Source organism: Solanum lycopersicum, chromosome 6 (genome assembly GCF_036512215.1).
Source record: "Solanum lycopersicum chromosome 6, SLM_r2.1".
NCBI lineage: Eukaryota > Viridiplantae > Streptophyta > Magnoliopsida > Solanales > Solanaceae > Solanum > Solanum lycopersicum.
Window position 1 is genome coordinate 29,202,300 of NC_090805.1, and position 16,938 is coordinate 29,219,237.

Consider the following 16,938-nt stretch of genomic DNA (forward strand, 5'->3'; position numbering starts at 1 on the left):
CGACAACATAAATAAAGAGTAAATCAAAGAAGTGAAACAAATTGAACAATTCAAAAAGCCTGGAAATGAATAAAAATAATTCACTTTCCAGAATATTTACTTTTAATGATGTGTAAATTGAAGCTATCAATGAAAGTTTACAAAGAAACAACCTATGATTCTCATATGAAAATTTTCAAATGGCTTACCACAGTGAACACAAGTTCTCATAAGGTTCACCAGAACAAAAGTTAAACCATCCAAATAAGAGATTCATAAAGAACAATTGAAAAAGCAACGAAGACTTAAACTAAATCTACAGAATACAGGAACAAACACCTATTAAAATCCCCAAAATTGTCGTGTTATTTATCGACGGGGATGGGTATGTCAATGGCTACCATGATTGATCAGATATTAGTAAATGCAATCGCTCATGATAACAAGGTGCAAGTTGAAGCAGATTTGGATGACGACGACGGCTAAGCTCAAACTGGAGAACTATTGTTGGAAGGGGAAAAAATTAATTTGTGAAAGAATTGAGGGTTTAAGTTATGTGGGTAATGGGTGGGCTAGATTATTGGTAGATGGATGGGTTTTATTAATTTGTGGGTAAAAAGTAAATTGATTTTTGATAGACTGTTTAGATAATGACACGTGGCCCTCCGGTTGTCACAAGGGTAAAAACAACCCAAAAGATTGACGATAAGGATATGAATAACCTTGAAGTATAAAGAAGGGTATTGACATACTATTTATGATAATTTTGGGATATATTTGTCTTTTTCCCATGCATTAATAGAGCATTTATGAGAGCAACGTAATAATTTCGAAAATTGAGTGTTTATGTAATGTTTATGTAATTGTATCTCACTTTTATTTGAATTTGTCTATTAATTTATATATTATATAAGATTTTCTTGCAATTTATGATATTTAAAAATTTAGAATAAAATATAATTTTATGCTAAATAAAAAAATTAAAAAAATAAAATGTATCACATAAGAATTATATAAAGTAATTATTGTGAAAAAGAAAAAAATAATTTACATTATGAAATAAAAAAAATAAGAATGAAATATAATTAATAATATAATATTGAGGAGAGAAAAATAGATTCGTTTTTAGAAAGTAAAATAGAAAATTGGGTTGGGGTTGATTATTTGAAAAAATAGATAACTCTACATTTGGAGAGTAAAATAGAGTGTAGGATTGGAGATGTCCTAACACCTATATATGTATAGAAAAAAAATTAAATATATTTTTTACCCATATAAAATTAGGTTATAAATATATTTTATACATCTTGACTTGTAAAATATCTTTTTAAGAAAATAAAAGCTTTGAGACTTGTTCTTTTTTCTCGGGCCTCAATTTTACTATAAACAAAAATCAAGTGTCACATTTCATATCCGATTCTAATGCAATAGACATTTGATGTTAATGAACTACATTGAAAGCACTTTATAAACATAATATGAATAATTTCGTAGGTCTCTCTTCATGTTTGACTTAATAACACCTTTTTGATATTACGTTCACCTTTCTTATTTTGAATTTTACGCAAAAATTGTTTTAATATATTTATTAAAAGAATAATCTTTAAATAATTAAATTACAATGAATATAAAGTTAATTCTTTAGCCGTGAAAATGTTTTTTATTTTTTTCTACAATAATATGTTGTTCTTTTTCTACTCATTTGTTGTTGCTCTCTTCAATCTTCTTATCATCTTGTTTTTCTCTTTAATAGTAACAATCTTTCGTTGAATCTTTTCTTTCAAGAAGAAGAAATCTAAGTTGGAATTCTTGTTTATAATATATGTTTTTATAAATTTCATACCTTTCTTATAGGTATTCGGCATTTTGTTTGATTGATGTTGATGAAGTATATTGGTTAAAAGCAATAAGGCTTCTATGGGCATTCCGATAGAGATGATTATTTTATTTTATTTTATTGAATATAATTTTTAATTCGTATTAAGATATTTTATTTTAAAATAATTATTTAACGATGACTCGTGATCTTCACTCATGGATTCAAACCCAAACTCTCTTCTTTATTTAAAGGATAAAAATATAATTTTTTTTATCAAACTAATCAAAATTAGCAACTTATTTATGAAAAATGACTATAGTTTCAAAATATTACAAAAAAAAAGCAATATGTTATTTTTATAACAATACTTTCGCTCTCCCCCCCCCCCCCCCTCTCTAAGAAGAAATACATTCAAATTTTATTATGTATCAATTTGTATTCAGTCAAATTTAGGTGAGAGTTTTGTATATTATTTCAAAATTATATTGAAAAACTCAAAAAACTGTATTTTTATATTTTTTGCATCAATTGTATATTTATTAATACGAATACAAACTGCATTCATCTTCCCTATCAAATGCATTTGTATTCAATTAAAGAGAGGATGAATATATTTTTATTTTGAATATAATAAATACGAAATAAATACAGAATCGAATGCAAAATAAATACAAAATACAATTTGAATACAACTTATACAAAACAAATGTTGCTTCAATTGCACATATACAAGTATATGCGATCACACAAGTAATATAGTGGCTCTAAAAGAGCCGAATTATCAAACACAAAGGACTTATCAATTAGCTATTTCACTAAAATATACTAGCTTATTATTTATTCAAGCGTATCAAAAGGGTTTAGTTTATATTTAAATACTAAGAATGCAAGAATGAAATAATAAAATTACTTACAATGGTTGGAAAATTTCAGGACTGCAACATGCTTAAGGTTTTATGTATCACATCTCATGTAATGAATTAACTATGATTATCAAATTACTGATTTACAGGTTGACTTTATGATCATGATCTCCCGACCTCTAATCGCCTACTCCAATTGACTGTCTGACTACATCATTGAGCGAGGATAGACAAACTCAATTGGCGAGCATTTATATTTCATCATGTTTAGTAACAAAGCTCGGTGTTCGTTTGGGTGTCAATCCTAAATACGAATCTGAATAACTAATATGCAAGAGAGATCCAAGCCTTTTGTATTCTTTGGTCTATCAACCTCTTTGTTTCCCATGTACAAGAATAGACAATATGTTTATCTCTATGGTGATCAAACATGAAATACTAAAACAAGAATACAAAAACAAGTAAAGTGATAACCAACATTAATTCAAACAATCGATGTTCAACAATTATTCGTAGTCACAGCGCCATTACAAGGGTCTTTAGCTACTAATGTCTAAGAAAAGAAGAAGAAAAAACAAACCATAAAAAGTATTACAGCTACAAAATATGATAAAGAAGTTCCTCCCCACAGAATATCCCTAGGATCCTATTTATAGAGTTTAGAAAAATAATTCCACTTCTAGTCTAATTAGGAATCATAAATAAACTAAAATTTGTCTAAAAAGTCGGGGTTGGCAAGGGGTAATGCGCCCCCATAGCACCAGGCTGTGCCAACAACATGCCCAAACTTGGCTCCAGTAGTTTAGGCCCTTACCGCGGTTCAAGACTACTCTAGGTGTCTTTTTCTTCACACTCATTTTCCCTCGCTCCCGCCGCCCCCTATTTAGCTTATATTCCTTCAAGAACCCTTGCATACGCTTGTAGGTTAGTGTGCATTTACTGTAGTTCTAAGTCAAAACACAATCATTATCATCAAGAATGTCGTCGAAACATAAGGTACATGAGGGTAAATCGTAGTAAATGGTCATATAAATACATTGATGATCAATTAATACAAAATACAATGCAAAATAAATAAAAAATATAATCCCCTTTCCTCCATCTCTCCATATAGCTCGCCTCTCTCATCCCTCTCTCGATTCACTCGCCTCTTTCCTCTTAATATGTATTCATTTTGATATAAATCAATTTGTATTTGTACTCTTTTTATCCAAAATTAGATTAAAAAAATACACCCTCTCCTTTCTCTCTTAAACCTCACTCGCCTGTCTCTTCCCTCCTCTTCACCTAATATTTTTCTATTATTCATAATTACGCAAACTATAATTACATAGTCTTATTTAATGCTAAATGTTTACTACTTTGATAAATTTTCCTAAAAATATTCCTCTGCGACTTTTGATTATCACAAAGATAATCACATTAATATTTTTCAATTTCATTGTTGTCAAAATAATTATAAAAATTGTCCGATTTCACATTTTTTAATTTAATGCTATATATTTCACATACCAATTAAGAGTTACTGGCAATTTGATTAAAAAGTGGTTTAGATTATTTTTCATAAATTCAAAACGTGGTGAACATTCTAGTATTTGTTTCTTTTTCTTTTAATTATACTTTTTGAACAAGAAATTTACAAAGTAAATAATTATTTTAAAAAAAACATACTATTAATATGGGTGAATTAGTCATATTATAATTATTTTTATCAATACAAATTGATTAAAAGAATTATTACAAAATAATCAAAACAAGGAAGATAATCATAATATAACAAATCATAAGCGAGGTCAGTGCTATGGAGTCAAATCAAAGAACTCTTGGAGATCCCGCTATACTTTTGAAACATAAAACTAAGAAGGATTCATCCCAATAAAATCTCAAACTCAACTCGATGTTGTTTGATATATCGTGGTTTCACGGTATTTTTAATGCTTTTTCCTTAAGTTTAGTGTGTCCAAAAGCCTTTTTGTACTAATTTTTATGTAAGTTTCTCTTTATTTGCAGGAAATCTGTCTAAAAGATGAATGCGGAGGTTTTTGAGCAAGAAATACAGAAAAGTACCACCTACGGAGTTTGTGACAGTTCGTCGTGCCCATGACGGTCCGTAGGTGGCATCGTAGTGCATCTGCTGAAGGAAGATGGAGAAGTCTGACCAAGTGCAAGGTTACAGAGTGCGTGACGGACTGTTGTAGCCATGACGGTCCATCCTGCTGGTTCGTCATGAAGATCAAAGAAGTAGTCCAGTACCCAAATTCAAAGAGTTCAAGTGTTATGGAACAGATACCCCCGACGGACTGTTGTGCCTGTGACGATCCGTCATACCTGCCGTTGAGGGTAATGAAGAGAGAAGCAGAAGAAATTGCATAAGTATGGGACGACGGAGTCCATGATGGCCCATCGTGACCACGACGATCCGTCGCAAGGTCCGTCGACCCAGCCGCATTTTGACAGATTTCTAGCAAATAGAGTCATTATTTAATTAGGTTTTTATTTTATATAAATAGTTCAAAAAACCTCGTTATTGGGGTTATACTCTTGGTTATTTGAGTTTCTTTTGTGGATTAGACTTGGTGATTATTGTTACACTTGTGGAGAATCTTTAGTCTTCAATTAATTTCAGTAATTGATTGGTGGTGACTTTTGTTGATTAATCAAGTGAACTTCTGGATTTTATTCTTTCTCATTGAAGTAAGTGCATGAATTATTATATTACATATTTGAATATTGTGATTATGACTATGGGTAACTAAACTCCATAACTAGGGTTGTGGGAACCATAGGTGAATAATGAGGTAAAACCTAACTAAAATAACAATTCTAGAATAGTGTCTTGCATGCATTGATAATTCTTTCGTTTAGAAGTCTTTTTAACGGATGACCAACGTTAGAACTCGCCTTAATGCTACTTGCCGGACCAAGGAGGTAGATAATAGGAAAAGAATTATCAATATAGATTTAGTGTATACTATCTAATAGGCTAGTATTGATTGGTACGAGGTAATAACTTAGTCAAATATCGAATACGATGCTTAATATGAGGTAAAGGTAAGGGTTAGTATAGCAACACACGTAGCCGGACCAAGGTGCGGAGTGAAATTTTCTAGATGCCGGATCAAGGATTTAGAAATACATAACTTATCACTTTGTTTGCAAGATACTAGGAAATAATTGTTATAGTTAGAATTATCAAGTTATGAACTTGTGGGGAACACGTAAACCCTAGTTACTTTTATTAATTGATTAAACTCCATCATTTGAAGCTGTTAGTGTCTCCTTTAATTTAGCTAGTTATTTTCATTCATTTAGAAGTAAAAAAAAACCCCTTTTTATTGTCTTTGCTTTCCAAGGAAATAATTGACTAAATAGTAGTAATAATAGATTGAAGTTAAGTCTGAACTATTTTCCTCGTGGGAACGTTCCCAACCTCATTAGTTGGGTTCTTTACTTGATACGACCGCTTTACTTATTATTTGAGAAGTAAGTTTGAGCGTATCATTGTTCCATTTGGGTTAGCTTTTGCAATAGCATGATGATTGACCTGAGTGGACATAGCCTAAGCTGACGCCTAAAAAACAGGCCTAACCTTGACATGATAAACTTGCTCATTCAAGGGATCTGTTGAAGCTTGTTGTTACGACCCAAGACTACCCCTTAGATGTGACACAGAGTATGAGACTCCGAAAAGTCTCATAACATATCATAACATAAGAATATATATAAAATTGCGGAAATTTAAAACTTTTCTTACAATCGAAGTCTTTTATAAAATGAGAGAATATCTATAATACTGTGTCTAAAACCATCGAATAATTGTATTAAAACTCTTGAAATACAATCTTAGGGACATAGCCCGTACATAAGTCCAATACATTAAAATAAGACTTAAGGGACATAATGACCAAGCCCTCGAATACTTTGAGGACTCACCAATCTTCATATTCTTGATCTACTAAGGTCCTAGCCATGAGGATGAAATCCAATATCTCCAAAGCCTATACTTCGTAGAAAATGTAGAAATATGGGTTTTAGCGCAAAAAGTACTAATTATAGACGCCTTGCATAGAAATCCTTAAAACATGAATAGAAGAGACATTTTGTTGAAACCATGCTATATGACACTTTTGAACATCATATTTGAAATAATTGGAGAATAGAGGTCATAAGACAAACCATGCACATTTCAACATAGCATAAAGGATATCACCATAATCATAAGCATAATTTTCAACAAAACATAGTGCATACTCCAATCTTCATAAGACATAATTCACATACATAATTACATACCAAGATCATATCATCATAATGTAACCATCACATAAGCAACCCTAAGCCATACTTGTGCAATGCATAGATCGGATCTCATAATCCTATATACACTAAGTATCACTTCTAGGCCACCAAGATCATGCATGCCATACCTGGACCTTGTCCATAGCCAATCACTCATAAACAAGGAGACATTCATGTTCATAATAAGTAAAGTCACTCATAGAAACAATTTATATCATGTATACATAAGTTCATATATCTTCATAACATAAGGAAACCACCCCACCACCCCTTTATAAGTTTACTTGTGCATTAGATAAGTGAAGTCCCACACCCCCACTCACACTAAGTAAAACTCATTAAGAATTTATAAGTAAAGTTCATGTTCATGTTCATAATTCATATAAATTATCTCATAATCATCATGTCATAGGATAAATATACAATGTCCACTCTCAAATCCTACTTGTGCAGTGCATGAATGGAGTTTCATACCCCCATCCATACTAAGTAGAACTTCTTAATAATCATAGCACATGACTCACGTTCTTATCGTGCAATGCATGGATCGGGTGCCACGTTCCGGTACCAGGATAGAATATGAGGATCGGAGTGTCACGTTCCGACACAAGGATAGAATATGGATCGGGTGCCACGTTCTGGTACCAGGATAGTATATGAGGATCGAAGTGTCACGTTCCGACACCAGGATAGAATATGGATCGGGTGCCACGTTCCGGTACCAGGATAGAATATGAGGATCGGAGTGTCACGTTCCGACACCAGGATAGAATATGGATCGGGTGCCACGTTCCGGTACCAGGATAGTATATGAGGATCGGAGTGTCACGTTCCGACACCAGGATAGAATATAGATCGGGTGCCACGTTCCGGTACCAGGATAGTATATGAGGATCGTAGTGTCACGTTCCGACACCAGGATAGAATATGGATCGGGTGCCACGTTCTGGTACCAGGATATAATATGAGGATCGGAGTGTCACATTCCGACACCAGGATAGAATATGGATCAGGTGCCACGTTCCGGTACCAGGATAATATATGAGGATCGGAGTGTCACGTTCCGACACGAGGATAGAATATGGATCGGGTGCCACGTTCTGGTACTAGGATAGTATATGAGGATCGGAGTGTCACGTTCCGACACCAGGATAGAATATGGATCGGGTGCCACGTTCCGGTACCAGGATAGAATATGAGGATCGGAGTGTCACGTTCCGACACCAGGATAGAATATGGATCGGGTGCCACGTTCCGGTACCAGGATAGAATATGAGGATCGGAGTGTCACATTCTGACACCAGGATAGAATATGGATCGGGTGCCACGTTCCGGTACCAGGATAGTATATGAGGATCGGAGTGTCACGTTCCGACACCAGGATAGAATATGGATCGGGTGCCACGTTCTGGTACTAGGATAGTATATGAGGATCGGAGTGTCACGTTCCGACACCAGGATAGAATATGGATCGGGTGCCACGTTCCGGTACCAGGATAGAATATGAGGATCGGAGTGTCACGTTCCGACACCAGGATAGAATATGGATCGGGTGCCACGTTCCGGTACCAGGATAGTATATGAGGATCGGAGTGTCACGTACCGACACGAGGGGAATAAAGATAAAGAATCTTGAAAGATATTAATATACTCAATCTAATAAACTTAATTCCCAAACGAGTATGGTATTGAGGCTTGAGCCCTCATGGATGAGCTTGATGGTACTTATTGATGATTATAGTACTTGTTGTTGCTACATGTTGAGTTTTATAGTTGATTTATGATATTACTTGATATATACTGTTCTCTATTTTGAGTTGACCGATGATATCTACTCAGTACCCGTGTTTTGTACTGACCCCTACTTTTATTGTTTTCTTCTTGTTTATTTATGGAGTGCAGCAAACGTGCCGTCATCTTCGACTCAACAGTAATTCAAGCCAGTCTTACTACATCGGAAATTCAGGGTGAGCTAATGCTTCTAGCTTGGACTGGATCTCCTTCCTCATGTCTTGATGCCTTGAAGTTTCGGCATAGACTAGCTTTTATTTGTTTTAGCTTCTTAGAATACTCTTAGTTTTGTAAATTGATCATAGATGTTCTTGTGGTGATGACTTCCAGATTTTGGGGAATTAATAGAAGTTGAATAATAATAGTTATTGATTTTATTAATGAGTTTAAGTCTTCCATATTACTTTCTGTTTATATTATATTGAAATGTTAAGGTTAGATTGGTTGGTTCGCTCACATAGGAGGGAAAGTGTGGGTGCCAGTCGCAACCCAGTTTGGGTCGTGACACACTCTCGACCTACTTTGTTGTTGAACTAGTGTTGTTTTTTAAGAGAAGACGCATCAGAGTCATACAATGGATGAAATGTGTCTTTGATAGTACATCATATTCCAAAGGAGTCAGCACAGGAGTAGTCTTAATTTTAGAAACATGTCAATATTACCCAATCTCAATCAGGTTTTGTTGTACAAATATATGAAAGAATATAAAGCTTGTATTCTCAAACTTAGGATGGGTGTAAAATGAACATCAAAGAACTCTCGGTGATAGGAGGATTTGACTTATTGGTTCATTAGGAGTAAGAATAATGTACCATAATATTGTTAAGATCCTTCCTTATTTGCACTGTGTAAAGGAGTTAAGTAGGATATTCACAATGATCAAGTTCAAGCAGGTCCCTTGAGCTCAAAATGAGTTTTCCGATGCTTTGAAAACATTGTCCTTATTGATTCATCATCCAAACAAAAAGTAAATCTACCATAGCAGTTTTTTTTGCGACAAATATAGTTTGTCGATTCCGGATTCCAGAATCAATCATAACATATAATTCCATAGTTTATTAAACATATAATAATGGACTAGTTGAGGATACATATAAGCATATCAAAAAGATTTCATGTCAAATAGTGGACATTCATAAGCAATGGCATGAGAAGTTACCATATGTTTTGCTTGGTTATCGCACCATAATTAGAACATATACTAGGACAACTCCTTATATGTTGGTTTATGATTCTGAAGCAGTAATACATGCCGAGGTAGAAATACCATCTGTAAGGATTATTCAAGAAATTGGCCTAGATGATTCAGAATAGATACGTAGCATGTATGAACAATTGTTGTTCATTGATGTGAGATCAAAATATACAATTTTAATCATTATTTATCTTATATTTATTTTTTGTATTTTCCCTCTTTGAGCATGAATATTATGGATTGCACGAAATAATGTATTTTATTTGTAGAAATAAATTGGTGCAAAGATAATGAAGTTTGTATCTAAAACAAACTAAAGATGAAGGTTGAAAAAGAAAATCAAGCAGGTAGCTTAATAGATTAACTTTAATATAATAATAATAATAATACTATTCTCTATAAGCAGCGGTGCACAATTGTAAGTATAAGAACATTGAAGGAAGGGCCATGCGCCAAGCTCCAGACACACATAAATTGAGTTTGTTACGACTACTATTCACGTGTACAACTTAGAAATTCAATTTCCTTTTTATTTTGATTTCTCAATTTGTTCTGGATTCAATTATTTTACTTGGGGTTTTCTACCTCTATTAATAGTCCAAAGAAATAATTATGAGGGGACATCAATCATAGGGCATCATATACAAAGTGATCAATATTTTTTAGGGTTCCTTTCTTCTTCTTATTTTCTTAGACATTAGTTTTTAAATATTCTTGTTTTGGGTCTGTGGTTATGGGTAATTGTTAAACATCGATTATTTTAAATTAATGTTGTTTATTACTTGAAATTACTATTGTATTTTTATTTTAGTATTTTATGCTTAATCACCATAGGTATAAATAAATAATCTATTCTTGGACTCGGGAGACGATAAGGTAGATAGACCAAAGGATATAAAAATCTTAATCTTTCATTAAATTGATTAGATTTGTATTTAGGAGAAACGTCCAGAATTTGTATTTAGGAGTGATGTCTAGACGAACACATATCTTGGTTACAAAATAGGATCAATTATAAATACTCTATAATTAGGATTCCCTATCCCCAGTCTATAATGTAGTTAGACATCTAATTGGAGTAGGCGATTAAAGGTCGCGAGACGATGATCATAAAATCAACCCTATAAATCAGTAATTTGATAAGTGTATTTAATTAATGCATGAGATGTGATACATGAAACCCTATGCATGTCGCAACCTTATATTTTTCAACCATTATAAATAATTTTATATTTAATCCGTGCATTCTTCTCTTTAAAAATTAAAATCTAATACTTATAGAACTCTTAAATAAATTATTAGACTAGTATAATTTAGTAAATAGTTAATTGATAAGTCATTTGGGTTCAATAATCCGGTTCATTTAAGAGCCACTATATTACTTGCTCGATCACGTACACTTGCATGTGCATTCGGGAGCAACAATTTTTTAGCGCCGTTGTCAAGAACTTAGAAAGTAACTATTTTTCCTAAGTTACCTTTTTGTTATATATATATATATATATATATATATATATATATATTCCTAATAATTAATACTCTCTCGAGATGGACAGGAATGATTATTATTATGTGTGATATAAGACCTTGTCCGCATTGTAAAAAAGTCCACTTTTAGCAACAATATCAATATATTCCCGAGAGAGAATTGTGTGCACCGTCTCAATCTTGTAAATTTTGTGGTGGTTTGTGGTTCGATTGTACTGTGTTGTTCTATCCTACTCCAAAACCCTCTCATGATGATTTTAATAATCTTTGTTCCTTCGATAGTATGAAATCATGTAGGAAATTAGTAGAGGAATATGAAAAGCACCGTAAGAGAATCATATATGGGGTGTCACACGTTATAGATAGAAAAATGAAGGACTTTAAAGATGTCGATATGTTTTTCTTGTGAGCATGAAGCAATGTATTAAATGCAAAGGTTGCTACGCTTTGATGCTCAACAATCCAATTATTAGTTTTGTGATACTAAAAAGGCACTTAGAATTCAAGTTGAGGATCTAAATAGAAGAAGATACAATACAACCATATTTTTTTGTGAAGATACCACGTTTGATAAAGAGTACAAAAGTGAGAATGTTGTAAATAATGTTACTTTGGAGTTAAAGTATCTTAAATCTCATTCAAAATGCTTTTCCATCTTATGTTTAGATGGAAACTTGATTTTTGAGTCATCTAAACTAATGGATGAGTGTATAGATGAGGAATAAGTCCCCTACATCCTAAAGTGTTTTAGTCCACGTATACAAAATGACACTGCTCACATAAGGGTCAAGAAGTGCAAGATGCGACATATATTATTTGGTTCTTTAATCATCATAACACCGCTCCTTGAAAGGAGCAGAAAAATAGATGAATTTTTTTTCTTTTTTTAGGGGGGGAGGGGGAGGGAGGGTACAATTCATAAGTTCAATGGTGAAAGAAAAGTAGTGAACTTATTTCTATCGTAACACGACGTTAAATTAGGCGCTTATTGGGAGACAACCCATAGTGTAGCTTAATTTTTTTTGCAGATTAGGAGAAGTTTGAGTACCCATGAATTTGAAGCAAAAGAGCACGTTTGAGCTTAAGTCTGGGGTGAAGACCCTTGATGAAAATTGAGAGAACATGCTACTAGCTAGGCCTAGAGGCCTTAAAGAGTTATTCTAACTCTTGTTTTAAATTTTAATTGATGCTTTCGGGACATATCGTCTTTTGAAGTTAGGGGTGGAGGAATAAATTCTTACTTTTTACTGTATTATTGAGTCTTTTTTTAGGATGAGTGCATTGACTTTTTGTTTTCGATTCTTCTCTTGAGGATATTCCCTTTGATCCGAGTGTCTTCTATTTTTTAAGAATAAAATTATTTTAGTTCTTTTTGGAGATAAAAGAAAATACCCCTTTTAGTTGTGTGAGGCTTGCTGTTTTGTAACGATCTGTTTAGTCGTTTTGAGCAACAGACTTCAATTCTGGAAAAACTGGCAGAAGCGACGGACCCCACGACGGACCGTCAAGGGCACGACGGACCGTCGCAGGGTCTCATTTCAAAACACTTAGAAAATCTGAAATTGGGTACTGAAAATCGACTCTCTGAACTTCGTAACGGAGTGGCAGGACGGACCGTCACAGGCCATTCACCCAAAATCAAGTTTCTGAACTATGCGATGGACAGCAGGACGGACTGTCGCAGGCGCGACGGCCCGTCATAGTTTTTATAATCCCAGTTGGAGTCGGATTTCTGGTTAAGTTTTAAAGGGGCGTTTTGGACTATTCCTGCTATAATTATATATTTCGTGGGTTGATATTAATAACTCAAATTCTTGGGGGTTAAAAGAGGTAACCTTAAGTTAATTCGTGGGGTATTATTGCCATCTTTTATTCTTAATTATATACTAATTAGGGTAAAAGAAAGAGGGTTTGAATAAGAAAAGAGAAAGAACAAGAAGGGAGAGAGAGAACCGATCGAGAGAAGAGGAAAGCACCAAGCTTTGAGGATTAACTTGCGTGATTTCAATTCTTCGGTGGAAGTAGGTTATGGTTTTCATGCTATTCGTAGTAATCTCTTAATAGTGAATGATATGTGTTAGTAGTATTGTAAACCCTTCTATATGCTTAATTGTATGCTTGCATGAATGATGTGATTATGTAATTATGAATAAATAAGCATGATGAAGCTATTGAATCCCAAATCTTGAAAAGAAACCCTAATCTACTTTGTTAATGATGATGCCTTGGTATAAAAGAAGGCTCGATGAACGAAAGTAGTGAGATTAGGGGATCGGGTGCCACGTTCCGGTACCAGGATAGTATATGAGGATCGGGTGTCACGTTCCGACACCAGGATAGAATATGGATCGGGTGCCACGTTCCGGTACCAGGATAGTATATGAGGATCGGGTGTCACGTTCCGACACCAGGATAGAATATGGATCGGGTGCCACGTTCCGGTACCAGGGTAGTATATGAGGATCGGGTGTCACGTTCCGACACTAGGATAGAATATGGATCGGGTGCCACGTTCCGGTACCAGAATAGTATATGAGGATCGGGTGTCACGTTCCGACACCAGGATAGAATATGGATCGGGTGCCACGTTCTGGTACCAGGATAGAATGAGGATCGGAGTGTCATGTTCCGACACCAGGATAGTATATTGAGGAGCGGAGTGTCACGTACCGACATGAGGGGAATAAAGATAATGAATCTTGAAATATGTTAATATATTCAATCTAATGAACTGAATTCCTAAATGAGTATGATGAGGAGGTGTGAGTCCTCATTGATGTGCTTGGTGTTGTAACCAAGGGTCATGGTAACTGTAAATGCTGCATGCTAAGGATATTAGTTGATTTTAGGATATTGCTTAATACATACTGTTTTCTATTTTGAGTTGGCCGATGATATCTACTCAGTACCCGTGTTTTGTACTGACCCCTACTTTTATTGTTTTCTTCTTATTTATTTGTGGAGTGCAGCGAACGTGCCGTCATCTTCGACTCAATAGTAATTCAAGCCAGTCTTACTACATCGGAAATTCAGGGTGAGCTAATGCTTCTAGCTTGGACTGGATCTTCTTCTTCAAGTCTTGATGCCTTGAACTTCCGGCATGGACTAGCTTTTACTTGTTTTAGCTTTTAGAATACTCTTAGTTAGTAATTGATCATAGATGTTCTTGTGATGATGACTTTCAGATTTTGGGAATAATAATAGTTATTGATTTTATTAATGAGTTTAAGTCTTCCGCATTACTTTATGTTGATATTACATTGAAATGTTAAGGTTTAGATTGGTTGGTTCGCTCACATAGGAGGGTAAGTGTGGGTGCCAGTCGCGGCCCGGATTTGAGTCGTGACAAACTTGGTATCAGAGCCTTAGGTTCGTTGGTCTCATCACACAAGAACGAGTCTAGTAGAGTCTTAAGGAACGGTAGGGGGACGCCTTTACTTTTCCTTGAGAGGCTATAAGACTTAAGGAAAATTCCATTCTTTTTTTCTTCTTTCGTGCTATTACTTGGGTCCAATTGGTATCTAGGTGATACAAATTGGTATCTGACCATCTTCACTCTATTTTGCAGATGGTTAGAACTAGAGCAACGACTACGCCAGCATCAACACCAACACCGGTCAAACAAGAAACAACTGAGCCAGCCACTGGGGCTGTGGCTCGAGGAAGAACAGCGGTAAGGGGCCGTGGTAGAGGTCGTGGGAGGACGTCCTCCAGGGGAAGAGGACGAGCGCCTAGCCCATCTGATACTAGGGCAGTGACTCCTCCACCGACTGAGGAAGTAATTAGAGAAGGGGAGGATGGGGAAACTGAACAAGTGCAGAATGAGGGATTGCCACCCCAACCTACCCCAGAGATGATCAATCAGGTTCTGGCTTATCTTAGCGGGTTATCTGATCAGGGCCAGACACCCCCAGTGTTTTCTGCACCAGCACCTCAGGCTCCGGAGGTACAACATGCGGCTACTATGGCTCCCCGCATGGATGTTCCATTGGAAATAGGCACGTTTCCACGTCTGACTACTGGGCCTATAATGACAAATGATCAGCATGAACTTTTCAGTAAGTTCTTGAAATTGAAACCTCCAGTCTTCAAGGGTGCGGAATCTGAGGATGCTTACGATTTTCTGGTTGACTGTCATGAGCTACTACACAAGATGGGTATAGTAGAACGGTTTGGTGTTGTGTTCGTGAGTTATCAGTTTCAAGGGAACGCCAAAATGTGGTGGCGGTCACATATTGAGTGTCAACCAATAGAGGCATCGACTATGACTTGGGCCTCATTCTCTAGCTTGTTTATGGAGAAGTATATCCCCCGAACTTTGAGGGATAGGAAAAGGGATGAGTTCTTGAGCCTAGAGCAAGGTAGGATGTCAGTCAATGCATATGAGGCTAAGTTTCATGCATTATCCCGGTATGCCACCCAACTGTGTTTCAGTCCACAAGAGCGAATTCGCCGGTTTGTGAAGGGGTTGAGGTCAGAATTGCGGATTTCGGCCTTACATATAGCGGCAACGGCAAAATCCTTCCAAGAGGTGGTAGACTTTGTGATAGAAGTGGAAGGAGTGAAGCAAGACGACTTCACCCCATCATCGACATCAAAAAGGTTTCGAAAGGGAGGTGAGTTTAATGGTGCTTACACTAGAGGACAGGGTTCGGGAAGTTACTCAGTCCGACCAATTCAGTCTTCGCTACAGACTGTAGTTGGGGGTCCACCTCCGACCGATCAACACTTCTCTGAGAGACCTATGCATGAACCCAGAGAGTGCTATGGATGTGGGGAGATTGGACATATTAAGAGATATGTCCAAAACAGAGTTACAGACCTCCAAATGTTAGAGGTAGAGGTAGTCATGGCAGAGGCCGTTATTCTGGAGGACGTGGTGGTCGAGGAAATGGTGGTCACCAAAACAGCCGAGGTGATGGGCAAACTGGAGCCACTACATCACAACAAGGTAGGGGCAACAGACAGACTAACGATAGGGCCCATTGTTACGCTTTCCCTGGGCGGTCTGAAGCGGAGGCATCTGATGCTGTCATCACAGGTAATCTTTTGGTTTGTGATTGCATGGCTTCTGTATTGTTTGATCCTGGATCCACATTTTCTTATGTATCTTCCTCATTTGCTAATGGTCTAACTTTACATTGTGAATTACTTGATATGCCTATTCGTGTTTCTACCCCGGTGGGTGAGTCTGTGGTAGTTGAAAAGGTGTATAGGTCTTGTTTGGTGAACTTTGTGAGGAGCAACACTTATGTAGATTTGGTTATCTTAGAAATGGATGATTTTGATGTAATTCTGGGTATGACTTGGCTTTCTCCGCAATTTGCGATCTTGGATTGTAATGCTAAAACGGTGACGTTAGCCAAGCCTGGGACAGATCCGTTAGTGTGGGAGGGTGACTACACTTCCAATTCGGTGTGTATCATCTCCTTTCTTCGTGCTAAGAAAATGGTTAGTAAAGGGTGTTTAGCTTTCTTGGCACATCTCAAGGATGACACTACCCA